Genomic DNA, 11,816 nt, shown 5'->3' with positions numbered 1-11,816 from the left:
TCTCGGCTCACTGCAAGCTCCGCCTTCCCGGTTCACGCCATTCTCCCGCCTCAGCCTCCTGAGGAGCTGGGACTACAGGCGCCCACCACCGCGCCCGGCTAATTAGTTGTATTTTTGGTTGAGACGGGGTTTCACTGTGGTCTCGAACTCCTGACCTTGTGATCCGCCCGCCTCGGCCTCCCAAAGTGCTGGGATTACAGGCGTGAGCCACCGCGCCCGGCCATTTCCCATTTTTAAATGGGATTTGTTTTCTTCTTGTTGAGTTTTTGAAGTTCATCATAGACTCTGGATATTAGTCTTTTGTCAGAGGCATAATTTGCAAATATTTTATCCCATATTTTACACTGTCTGTTTAGTCTGTTGATTATTATTTTTTGCTGTGCAGAAGCTTCTTAGTTTGATTAAGTCCCATTTGTCTATTTTTGCTTCTTTTGCATTTGCTTTTGGGGTCACAGTCATAAATTGTTTGGCTACACCAATGTCCTAAAAGGTATTTCCTAGGTTTTCTTCTAGGACTTTATAGTTTTAAGTCTTAGATTTAGGTCTTAATTCACCTTGAGTTAACTTCTGTATATGGTGAGAGATAGTGATCTAGTTTTATTTTTCTTCATGTGGCTAGAAAATTTTTCTAGCACCATTTAATAAAATGCAAGTTTTTCCCATTGTTTAGTTTTGTCAACCTTGTCAAAGATCAGTTGGTTGTCGGTGCACAACTTCATTTCTGGGTTCTCTATTCTGATCTGTGTGTCTATTTTTGGACCAGGACCATACCATTTAAGTCACTGTTGCTTTGTAGTATTATTTGAGGTCAGATAATGTAATTACTCCAACTATTTTCTTTTTGCTTAGGGTTGCTTTGGCTATTCAGGCTCTTTTTTGGTTCCTTATGAGCTTGGGGTTGCTTTGGCTATTCAGGCTCTTTTTTGGTTCCTTATGAGTTTTGTGATTGTTTTTTCTAATTCTGTGAAAAAATGACATTAGTTGTTTTGACAGAAATTACAGTTGAACCTGTAGATTGCTTTGGGCAGTATGGTCATTTTATATTGATTCTTTCAATCCATAAGTATGAAATGTTTTTCAATTTGTTTGTGTCATCTATGGTTTCTTTCATTAGTGTTTTGTAGTTCTCCTTGTAGGAGCTTTCACCTCTGTATTAGTCCATTTTTTACACTGCTGATAAAGACCTACCTGAGACTGGTTAATTTATAAAGGTAAATAGGGTTAAATGGACTTTTCTGCGTGTCTGGGGAGGCCTCACAATCATGGTGGAATGCAAGGAGAGGCAAGTCACATCTTACATGAATGGCAGCAGGTCAAAAGAGCTTGTGCAGGGAAACTCCTTCTTATAAAACCATCAGGTCTCCTGAGATGTTATTCACTATCATGAGAACAGCATGGGAAAGACCTGTCCCTATGATTCAATTACCTGTCACTGGGTCCCTCCCACAACATGTGGGAATTCAAGATGTGATTTTGGTGGGGACACAGCCAAACCATATCAACCTCTTTGGTTAATTATATTTCTTTCTATTTTATTTTTTGTGTGTGGCTCTCATAAATGGGTTTGAGATCTTCATTATTTCTCAGCCTGTATAGTGTTGGTGTATGGAAATGCTAATATTTTTACATTGACTGTGTATCCTAAAACTTTATTGAGGTCAGTCATCCAGTCTAGGAGTCTTTTGAAAAAGTCTGTAGAATTTCTTAGATATAAGATCATGTCATAAGCAAACAGAGCTAATTTGACTTTATATTTTTTTTTCAATTTGGATGACTTTTATTTTTTTCACTTGCTTGAATGCTCTAAGATTTTGAGTACCATGTTGAAAAGGAGTGGTGAATGTCAACATCCTTGTCTGGTTCTAATTCTTAGTGAGAATATTTTCAATATTTTTCCACTCAGTATGATGTAGTCTGTGGGTTTGTCACAGATGGCTCTTATTATTTTGAAGTATGTTCCTTCAATGTCTAGTTTATTAAGGGTTTTTTATCATAAGGGAATGTTGGATTTTATTAAATACTTTTAATGCATCTTTTTAGATGCTCATAACATTTTTGTTTCTAATTCTGTTTATGTGGTGAATCACTTTCATTGATTTGCAAATATGCAATTGTAGTTGAATTCCTGGAATAAATTTCACTTCATCATGATAAATTATCTTTTTGATGTGCTCATGGATGGTTTGCTAATATTTTGTTTAGGATTTTTGTGTTCACATTAATCAAAGCTATTATCCTGTAGCTTCCTTTCTTTGTGATGTCCTTGCATGATTTTGGTATCAGGGTGATACTGTTTTGAAGAATGACTTAGTGGGGAATGTCTCATCCTTGATTATTTGAAATAGTTTTAGTAAGATTGGTACTCACTCTTCTTTATATCTGGTAAAATTTGGCTGTAAATTTATCTGGCCATGGGCTTATTTTATGTTGGAAGGTTTTTTTAAATTACCAATTCACATTCAATACATATTGGTTTGTTCATGATTTCTATTTCTTCCTGATTCAGTCTTGGGAGGTTGTATATTTCCAAAAATTTATCTATTTCTCCTAGGTTTTCTAGTTTGTGCACAGAGATGTTTATAGTAATCTCTGATGATCTTTTGTATTTATGTGATATCTGTTGTCATGTCACCTTTAATATATCTAATTGTGTTTTAAAATTTTCTTACTCTTTTTTTCTTGGTTAAACTAGCTAGCAGTCTATTGATTTTGTTTATCCTCTAAAAAAAACCTAATTTTTTGTTAATCCATTTTTTTGGTCTTAATTTTATTTAGTTCTGTTCTGATATTTTTTATTTTTTTCCTTTATGTTAGCTGTTGGTTTGGTTTGTTCTTGCTTTTATAGTTCCTTGAAGTGTAGTGTTAGGTTGTTAACGTGAGATCTTTCTATCTTTTTGATGTAGGCATTTATTACTACAAAATTTTCTCAGCACTGCTTTCACTATATCCCAGACATCTTGGTATGTTGTATCTGTAATTTATTTGTTTCAAAAATTTTTTTGATTACTACCTTAATTTCATTGTTTTCTCAAAAGTCATTCAAAAGGAATTTGTTTAGTTTCTATGTACTTGTTTCCTTTTGAGAGTTTCTTTTGGTATTGATTTCTGATTTTATTTTACTGTTTTCTGAGATGATATTTGGCATTTTTTTTAATTGTTAGAGACTTACTTTGTGGACAAACATATGGTCAATATTAGAGAATGTTCTATGCAGAATTGAGAAAAATGAACATTCAACAATTGTTAGGAAGAATGTTCTATACATGTCTATTAAGGACATTGGTGTAGAGTCGAGTTGAAGTCAAGAATTTTTTGGTTGACTTTCTGCCTCAATTACCTGTCTAGTGTTGTCAGTGTGGTGCTTAAGTCTACCACTATCATTGTATTCCTGTCAGTCACTTTTCTTAGGTCTAGTAATATGAATCTGGGTGCTCTGGTTTTAGATGCATATTTATTTAGGTTAGTTAAGTACTAGTGTTTTATTGAGTACTTTATCATTATGTAATTATCTTCTTTGTCTTTTTGAGCCTATTTAATCAGATTTAAGCGTGGCCACTCCCCCTTGCTTTTGTTTCTCATTTTGCTTTGAGTCTGTAGGCAACTTCATCCATATGACGGATCTTTTGTAGGTAAGAGATGGTTGAATTTTTAAAATCCAAATTACTAGCCTATATCTTTTAAATGGAGCATTTAGGCCATTTATATTCAAGGTTAATATTGATTTGTGAGATCTTGTTCCTGTCACAGTTTTGTTAGGTAATTGCTTTGTAGTCTCAATTGTATAATTGCTCTCTAGAACCTTTGAGTTTTCTAGTTACATATATTTTTTTATGATGATGAATATTTTTGTTTCCATGTTTGGAATTCTTTTGAGCAGTTCCTTTAGTATCAGTTTGGTGGTGACAAATTCCCTTAGTGTTTGGTGGTCTGGGAAAGACTTTATTTCTCCTTCATTTATGAAACATAGTTTGGCAGGATATAAAATTTTTGGCTAATGTTTCTATTTTCTTTTTTTAAAAGACAATCAAGATGGGGTCTTGCTATGTTGCTCAGGCTCGTCTTGAACTCCTGGGTTTAAGTGATCCTCCTACCTTGGTCTCCCAATGTGCTAAGATTACAGGCATGAGTCACCATACCTAGCCTATTTTTCCTTCAAGGTGGCTACAAATAGGCTCCCAATCTCTTCTGGCTTATAACATTTCTACTGAGAAATCTGCTGTTAATCTGATAGAATTTACTTTGTAAGTAATTTGGCACATCTCTCTAGCTCCTTTGAGCATTTGTTCTTGCATGTCAACCTTGGAAAGTTTGATAACTCTATTCTTTGGTGATGCTCACCTTGTATAGTATCTTCCGGATGTTCTCTGAGTCTCTTGTATCTTGATGTCTATGTCTCTAGAAAAAAATTGGAAAAATTTCCCTAAATTTTTATTCAAATATGTTTTCCAATATTCTTAGTTTTTATTCTGCTTCAGGGATGTCTAGATATCATAGGTTTGGTTAATTTAAATAATCTCATATTTCTCAAGGGCTTTATTCAGGGGTTAAAATTATTTTTTCTTTTCCTTTTTTGTCTAGCTGAGTTAATTCAAAAGATCAGTCTCCAAGCTCTAAAATTTTTTCTTCTGCTTGGTTTATTCTATTGCTAAAGCTTTCCACTGTGTTTTAAAATTTTTTCAGTAAATATTCTATTTCCAGAAATTCTGCTTAGTAAAAACAAACAAACAAACAAACAAACAAAAAAACTCTCCTAAATTATTATTTTTTTGTTTATTTGTATTGGTGTTCGATTTTCTCTTGTTATTAAGCCTTCTTACTTTCTATTTCTTGATTTATTGAAGTCACTGAACTTCCTTATGCTCCATTTTTAGAATTCTTTATCTGTCATTTCAAAATTTTTGTTTAGGATTCATTGCTAGAGAACTAGTGTGATAATTTGGGGATGTTATAACATTCTTCATGTTGCAGAATTTCTTGTACCATTTTTTCTTATCTATAGAAGGTTCAGTTCTTATTTTTATATTTACTTTTCTGAGGGTGGAATTGTTTTATTTCCCCCTTCAGAATGTGACTGTTGTCCATGTTAGGTACCATCTTTTAGGTTTTCTTCTATGTGATTTTATGAGGCCAAGACTCTGTATGAATTCCTTGGTTATGGATAGAATTAATGTAGTAGTGGTGGTCTCTCAAATGCTAGTTGTGTTTAGGTTTTAGTAGTGGTGTGTTGTGTGTGGTTAGGCTCACTGTCTCCTACAGAGATGGGAAGATATAGGTCTTGGGAGGCTTATTTTTTTCCCCCATTGCCTTGCATTTCTGTCAGCAGGAATTGTATTGGATTATGTTGTTCATTTTGCAGGCCAGTAAGTGCCATTTGTAAGTATGACCCAGATGAGCTCTGCACAATGATGTCAGCAACCGTAAAGGGCCATGCAGTTTGATTCTCTGGCCAGTAGGTGGCATTTGAATGTGAGAGGTAATTTCAGTTATGACAGTGGAATTTTTACTTGGGCCTTGATGACTGTGGGAAGTACTGAAATGTTCCTGGTTATGAGTGGTCAGTAGAACTCTCAAGCCTTTGTTCCATGCTCTTCTGCCATGGTGGCTGGAGAGGGCAGAGCTGGGTCGGGTTAGGTTCAGTGAGCCCACAACAAAGCTAAGGTGGGTGCAAGAACTGACCATAGTTGGGGTCTATAGGCAACTCACAGGCAGTTTGGACAACACATCAAGGAGGGTTGGAAGTGTGTTGCTTCCATCGCAGAGCCTACTCAGGAAACCAGTGGCGGCATTGGGTTTTTAGCCCATTGGTCTACAATAGGACCTCCTTAGTACCCACACTCCTGACTCAGCAGGTGTTCCTCTAGCATCTGACAACAGGCCTGCCTCATTATGCTATTGCCAAGCCATCCATGCCAAGATTGCTGAGCTTTTTTATACATTCGAGACTGTGAGACTCCTTGTAGCAGAAACCTTGGCTATCTGGTCATAATCTTTCCAGTTCAGTCTTGCAAAACGAAGGCACCCAGCTCTTACACAGCCACACTCTTCTGAGCCACACTCTTCTCTGTTATCAGAAAGTGAGAGCCCCTCCCTCACTTGAAATCAATCCACAAATCTGATTTCCATACCCCTGGGCAGTATGCTTGACCACTGGGAAACTGGGACCAGGCCATGGGATTTGTCCTCTTGCCCTTCAGGGTCAAGCATTAGCTGTAATGTGGGGGTAAACTGCTCCCAGCATACCAACAAACCACTCAGGCAGGGCAATGGAGGCTGTACTGTGAGTACCCCTATGTGGAAACAGCCAGGCAGGCAGCCTTGCAAGTAACCAACAGGTATGGGGGTACATGATTCAGATGCATTTCAGTCCTATGGCAATGACAGTGGGGACTATCTTGGACATGTGAGTGTGCATGGGCTCCACTTTCTCCCTACTTGTCACATACTAGAAGCTGTAGCTGCTTAGGGCAGGATACACAGTCTTTAGAGTTGGGCCTCCAGAGTTTGATTTTGCTGGTTTTGCTCAGCACATTGAAGCCTTTTGGGCTCCATATGTGTTCAGGCAGTACCTTTCTGTGTTCCTCACGCAGCTTCCCTGATAGTTCAAAGTTTTGTGGGGATCATGGAAACTCCTACAGGTAGGATATCAGAAGTTCATGGTAAAAATGTGGTGTCCCAGGGTTTCTTTACTCAACCTAGTTTTGAATCTGGTCCAGGTCTTGGGGCCAGTCATTGTTCCTGGCAACACCAAGCTGGCAGCCCCACTTCCTTTATCTTCAATTACAGTATCTTCCAAAATTCCACCAAAAGTTAGAGCTAGTAAATAAATTCAGTAAAGTTGCAGGATGCAAATCAACATACAAAAATTAGTAGCATTTCCACATGGAAATGACAACATAGCTGAAAGATAATCAGAAAAATCCCATATATAATAGCATCAAAATTTTAAAATACAAAGGGATAAATTTTATTGAGGAAGTGAGATTTGAACAATGAAAATATAAAACATTGAAAAATGAAAGAAGAAACAAATAAGTGAAGAAATATGAAAAATATATGCTCATGGATTGAAAGAACTAATATTGTTAATGTGTCCATACTACCCAAAGCTATATAGAAATTCAATGCAATTTTCATCAAAATTCTGATAAAATTCTTCACAGAAACAGAAAAAAAAAATCCTAACGTTCACATGGAACCACAAAAGACCCCAAATAGTCAAAGTAATATGGAGAAGTAAAAGAAAAAAGTTGGAGGCAGTATGCTTCCTGGATTAAAATTATATTACAAAGCTGTAGTAATTGAAACAGTATTGTACTGGTGTAAAAACAAGAACATGTAGAAATGAAACAGAATATCAAGCTAAGAAATAAATCCAAACTTATCCAGTCAGTAATTTGGGGGAAGGGCACTAAGAATATAATGAGAAAAAAAAATGACCTCTTCAATAAATTGTGCTGAGAAAACAACAGTTCTGCATACAAAAATAAAATAAAATAAAAGTTGATAAAAGGTATAAATGCAAGACCTGAAATCATAAAGTTTCTTTAAAGGAACATAGGAGAAATGCTCCGTAACATTGGTCACAACAATGAGTTTTTTGATATTACACTGGCTGCAAAAAAGCAAAAATAAATAAACGGTACTACATCAAACTAAAATGCTACTGCAATGCAAAGGATACAATCAATAAAATAAAAAGACAACCTATACATTGGGAAAACATTTGCAAACCACTTGTCTGATAAAGGATTAATAGTCAAAATTTATAAAGAACTCTTCCACCACAAAAGCAGAAAAACAAATAACCCAAATAAAGCAAGGGCAAATGACCTAAACTGACATTTTTTTTTTTCAAAGAAAATATAAAAATGTTCAGCAGCTATACAAAAAGTTGCTCAATATCACTAATCACTAGTTACATGCAAGTTAAAAACACTGTAGTATCACTTCACGCCTGACAAAATGGCTATTATTGAAAAGTCAGGAGATAACAAATGTTGGCAATGGTGTGCAGAAAAGGAAACCCCACTATACTGTTTGTGGAAATTTAAATTGGTGCGGTCATTATGGAAAACAGTATGGAGACTCCTGAAAAATGTTAAAATAGAAAGATATAATCCAGCAATATTTCTGGTTGTATTCCCACAGGAGATGAAGTTATTAACTTTTGTGAGAAGTATCTGCACTCCCGTGTTTACTGTGGTGTTATTCACAATAGCCAAAATATGGAAACACCTAACCATCTGTTGTCAGTGGATGAGTTGATAAACACAATGTGGTATATATACAAAATAAAATACTATTCACCCTTAAATATGAAGAAAATTCTGTCACTTGCAAGACATGGATAAGTCTGTAGGATATTATGTTAAGTAAAATAAACCAGAAACAGAAGAAAAAATATTTTATTATGTCACATATAGATAAAATTTAAAAGAAAAGAATCAAATACACAGAGACAGAGAATAAAACAGTGGTTATCAAGGGGCTGGTAAAGAAGGAAATGGGGAGATGTAAGGGAAAAAATTCTGAAGTGCAGACATGTAGGATCAACAAGTCCAGAGATCTAATGTACATTACGAGGAATATAGTTAGTAAACTTTTATTGTATTAGGTAAAAAAAAGTAATAAGTTGTCTAAAAGAAATCAAGAAAACCATCTGATATGGGTTGGTTCTGTGTCCCCATCCAAATCTTACATTGAATTGTAGTTTCCAATGTTGGGGGACCTAGTAGGAGGTAATTGAATCATAGGGGATAGATTTTTCCCTTGTTGTTCTGGTGATAGTGAGTTCTCACAAGATATGATGGTTTAAAAGTTCTATGGCAATTCCCCCTTTGCTCTCTCTCTCTCTCTCTCTCTCTCTCTCTCTCTCTTCCTCTCTCTTCTGTTGCCATGTTACATACTTGCTTTCCCTTCACCTTCTGCCATTATTGTAAGTTTCCTGAGGCCTCCCCAGCCATGCCTCCTGTACAGCCTGCAGAACTATGAGTCAATTAAACATCTTTTCTTTATAAACTACCCAGTATCAGTTGGTTCTTTATAGCAATGTAAGAATAGAAAAATACAAAAAAATGGTATCAGAGAAGTGAGGCATTTCTATAAAAATACCTGAAAATGTAGAAGCAGCTTTGGAACTAGGTAATGAGCAGAGGTTGGAACAGTTTTGAGGGCTCAGAAGAAGACAGGAGGATTAGGAAAAGTTTTAAATTTCCTAGAGACTTGTTGAATTATTGACCAAAATGTTGATAGTAATATGGGCAATGGATTCTAGGCAGAAGTGGTGTCATATGGAGATGAGAAACTTATTGGGAACTGGAGTAAGTGTCACTCTTGCTATGCTTTACCAAAGAGACTGGCAGCATTGTATCCCTTTTCTAGAGATTTGTGGAACTTTGAACTTGCAAGAAATGAATTAGTATATCTGGCAGAAAAAAACTTCTAAGCAACGAAGCATGCAAGTTATGACCTGGCTGCTTCTAACAGCCTACACCACATGCATGGGCAAAGAAATGATGTAAAACTGGAACTTAAAGAATAAGTATAGTGTAAAAGTTTGGAAAATTTGCAGCCTATGTGTGGGGGGAAAAAATTTTCTAAGGAGAAATTCAAGCTGGCTGCAGAAATTTGCATAAGTAAAGAAGAAACAAATATTAATAGCCAAGACAATGATGAAAATGCCTCTAAGGTATTTTAGAGATCTTAGCAGCTGCCTCTCTTATCACAGGCCTGGAGTCTTATGAGGGAAGAACGGTTTCATGTGCCAGGTCCAGGGCCCTGCTGTTCTGTGCAGCCTTGGGACATGACACCCTGTGTCCCAGCCACTCCAGATCTAACCATGGCTAAAAGGGACCAAGGTACAGCTTGGGCCATTGTTTTAGGTGGCATAAGCCCCAATGCTTGGCAACATCCATGTGGTGTTGGGCCTGTAGGTGCAAAGAAGGCATGATTTGAGGTTTGGGAGCCTCCACCTAGATTGCAAATGATGTATAGAAATGCCTGGATATCCAGGCAGAAGTCTTCTGCAGAGGCAGAGCCTTCATGGAGAGCCTCTACTAGTAAAGTGCAGAGGGGAAATGTGGGGTTGGAGACCCCACTCAGAGTACCTATGGGGGCACTGCCTATTGGAGCAGTGAGGATAGGGCCATCGTCCTCCAGCCTCCAGGATGGTAGATTCATCAACAGCTTGCACCATGCACCTGGAAAAACTGCAGGCACTCAATGCCAGCCTGAGAAAGCAGCCATAGGGGCTTTACTCAGCAGAGCCACAGGGTCAAAGCTGCCAAAGGCCTTGGGAGCCCAACCCTTGTATCACTGTGGCCTGGATGTGAGACATGGAGTCAAAGGAGATTATTCTGGAGCTTTAAGATTTAGTGACTGACCTGCTTGGTTTTAGACTTGCATAGGGCCTGTAGCCTCTTTGTTTTGGCCAATTTCTTCCATTTGGAATGAGAACATTTACCCAATGCCTTAACCCTTATTGTATCTTGGAAGTAACTGTTGCGGGAAGTCAGGGACCCCAAACAGAGGGACCGGCTGAAGCCATGGCAGAAGAACATCAATTGTGAAGATTTCATGGACATTTATTAGTTCCCAAAATTAATACTTTTATAATTTCTTACACTTGTCTTTACTGTAATCTCTGAATATAAATTGTGAAGATTTCATGACACTTATCACTTCCCCGATGAATATCCTTGTGATTTCCTATGCCTGTCTTTACTTTAATCTCTTAATCCCATCATCTTTTTTGTAAGCTGAGGAGGATGAATGTCGCCTCAGGACCCTGTGATTGTGTCAATTGCACAAATTGTTTGTAGAGCATGTGTGTTCGAATATGAAATCTGGGCATCTTTAAAAAAGAACAGGATAACAGCAATGTTCAGGGAACAAGAGAGGTAACTGTGAACTGGCCACCGCTGAGCCGGAAGGAAACAGAGCTATATTCCTCTCCTCTTTCATAAGCAAATAGGAGAAATATCGCTGAATTATTCTTCTCAGCAAGGAACATCCCTGAGAAAGAGAATGCACCCTGAAGGTAGGCCTATAGACGGCCCCTTTTTAAGGCATCCTGTCTTTTATGGTCGAAGCCGATAGGATGAAATAAGCCCCAGTCTCCTATAGTGCTCCCAGGCTTACTAGGGTGGGAAAATTCTCACCTAATAAATTGTGGTCAGACAGGTCATCTGCTCTCAAACCCTGTTTCCTGATAAGATGTTATCAAAGACAATGCGTGCCCGAAACTTCATTAGCAATTTTAATTTCACCTCATCCGGTGGTCCTGTGATCTTGCCCTGCCTCCATTTGTTTTGTGATATTTTATTACCTTGTGAAGTATGTGATCTCTGTGACCCACACCCTATTCATGCACTCCCTCCCCTTTTGAAAATCACTAATAAAAACTTGCTGGTTTTACGGCTCAGGGAACATCACGGATCCTGCCAACATGTGATGTCTCCCCCGGACACCCAGCTTTAAATTTCTCTCTCTTGTGCTCTTTCCCTTTATTTCTCAACCCAGTCGAGACACTTAGGAAATAGAAAAGAACCCATGTTAAACATCGGGAGTGGGTTCTCCCAATAGTAACTAACTTGTTTTTGATTTTACAGGCTCATAGGCAGAAGGAACTTGCCTTATCTCAGATGAGACTTTGGACATGGATTTTTGAGTTAATGCTGGAATAAGATTTTGGGAAGTGTTGGGAAGGCATGACTGTGTTTTGAAATGTGAGAAGGATGAGATTTAAGAGGGGCCAAGCATGGGATAATATGGTTTTGCTCTGTGTCCCCACCCAAATCTCATGTCAAATTGTAATT

This window comes from Papio anubis, chromosome X (genome assembly GCF_008728515.1).
Source record: "Papio anubis isolate 15944 chromosome X, Panubis1.0, whole genome shotgun sequence".
Lineage (NCBI taxonomy): Eukaryota > Metazoa > Chordata > Mammalia > Primates > Cercopithecidae > Papio > Papio anubis.
The sequence above is the reverse complement of the archived record's forward strand: the minus strand, read 5'-3'. Positions refer to the sequence as shown.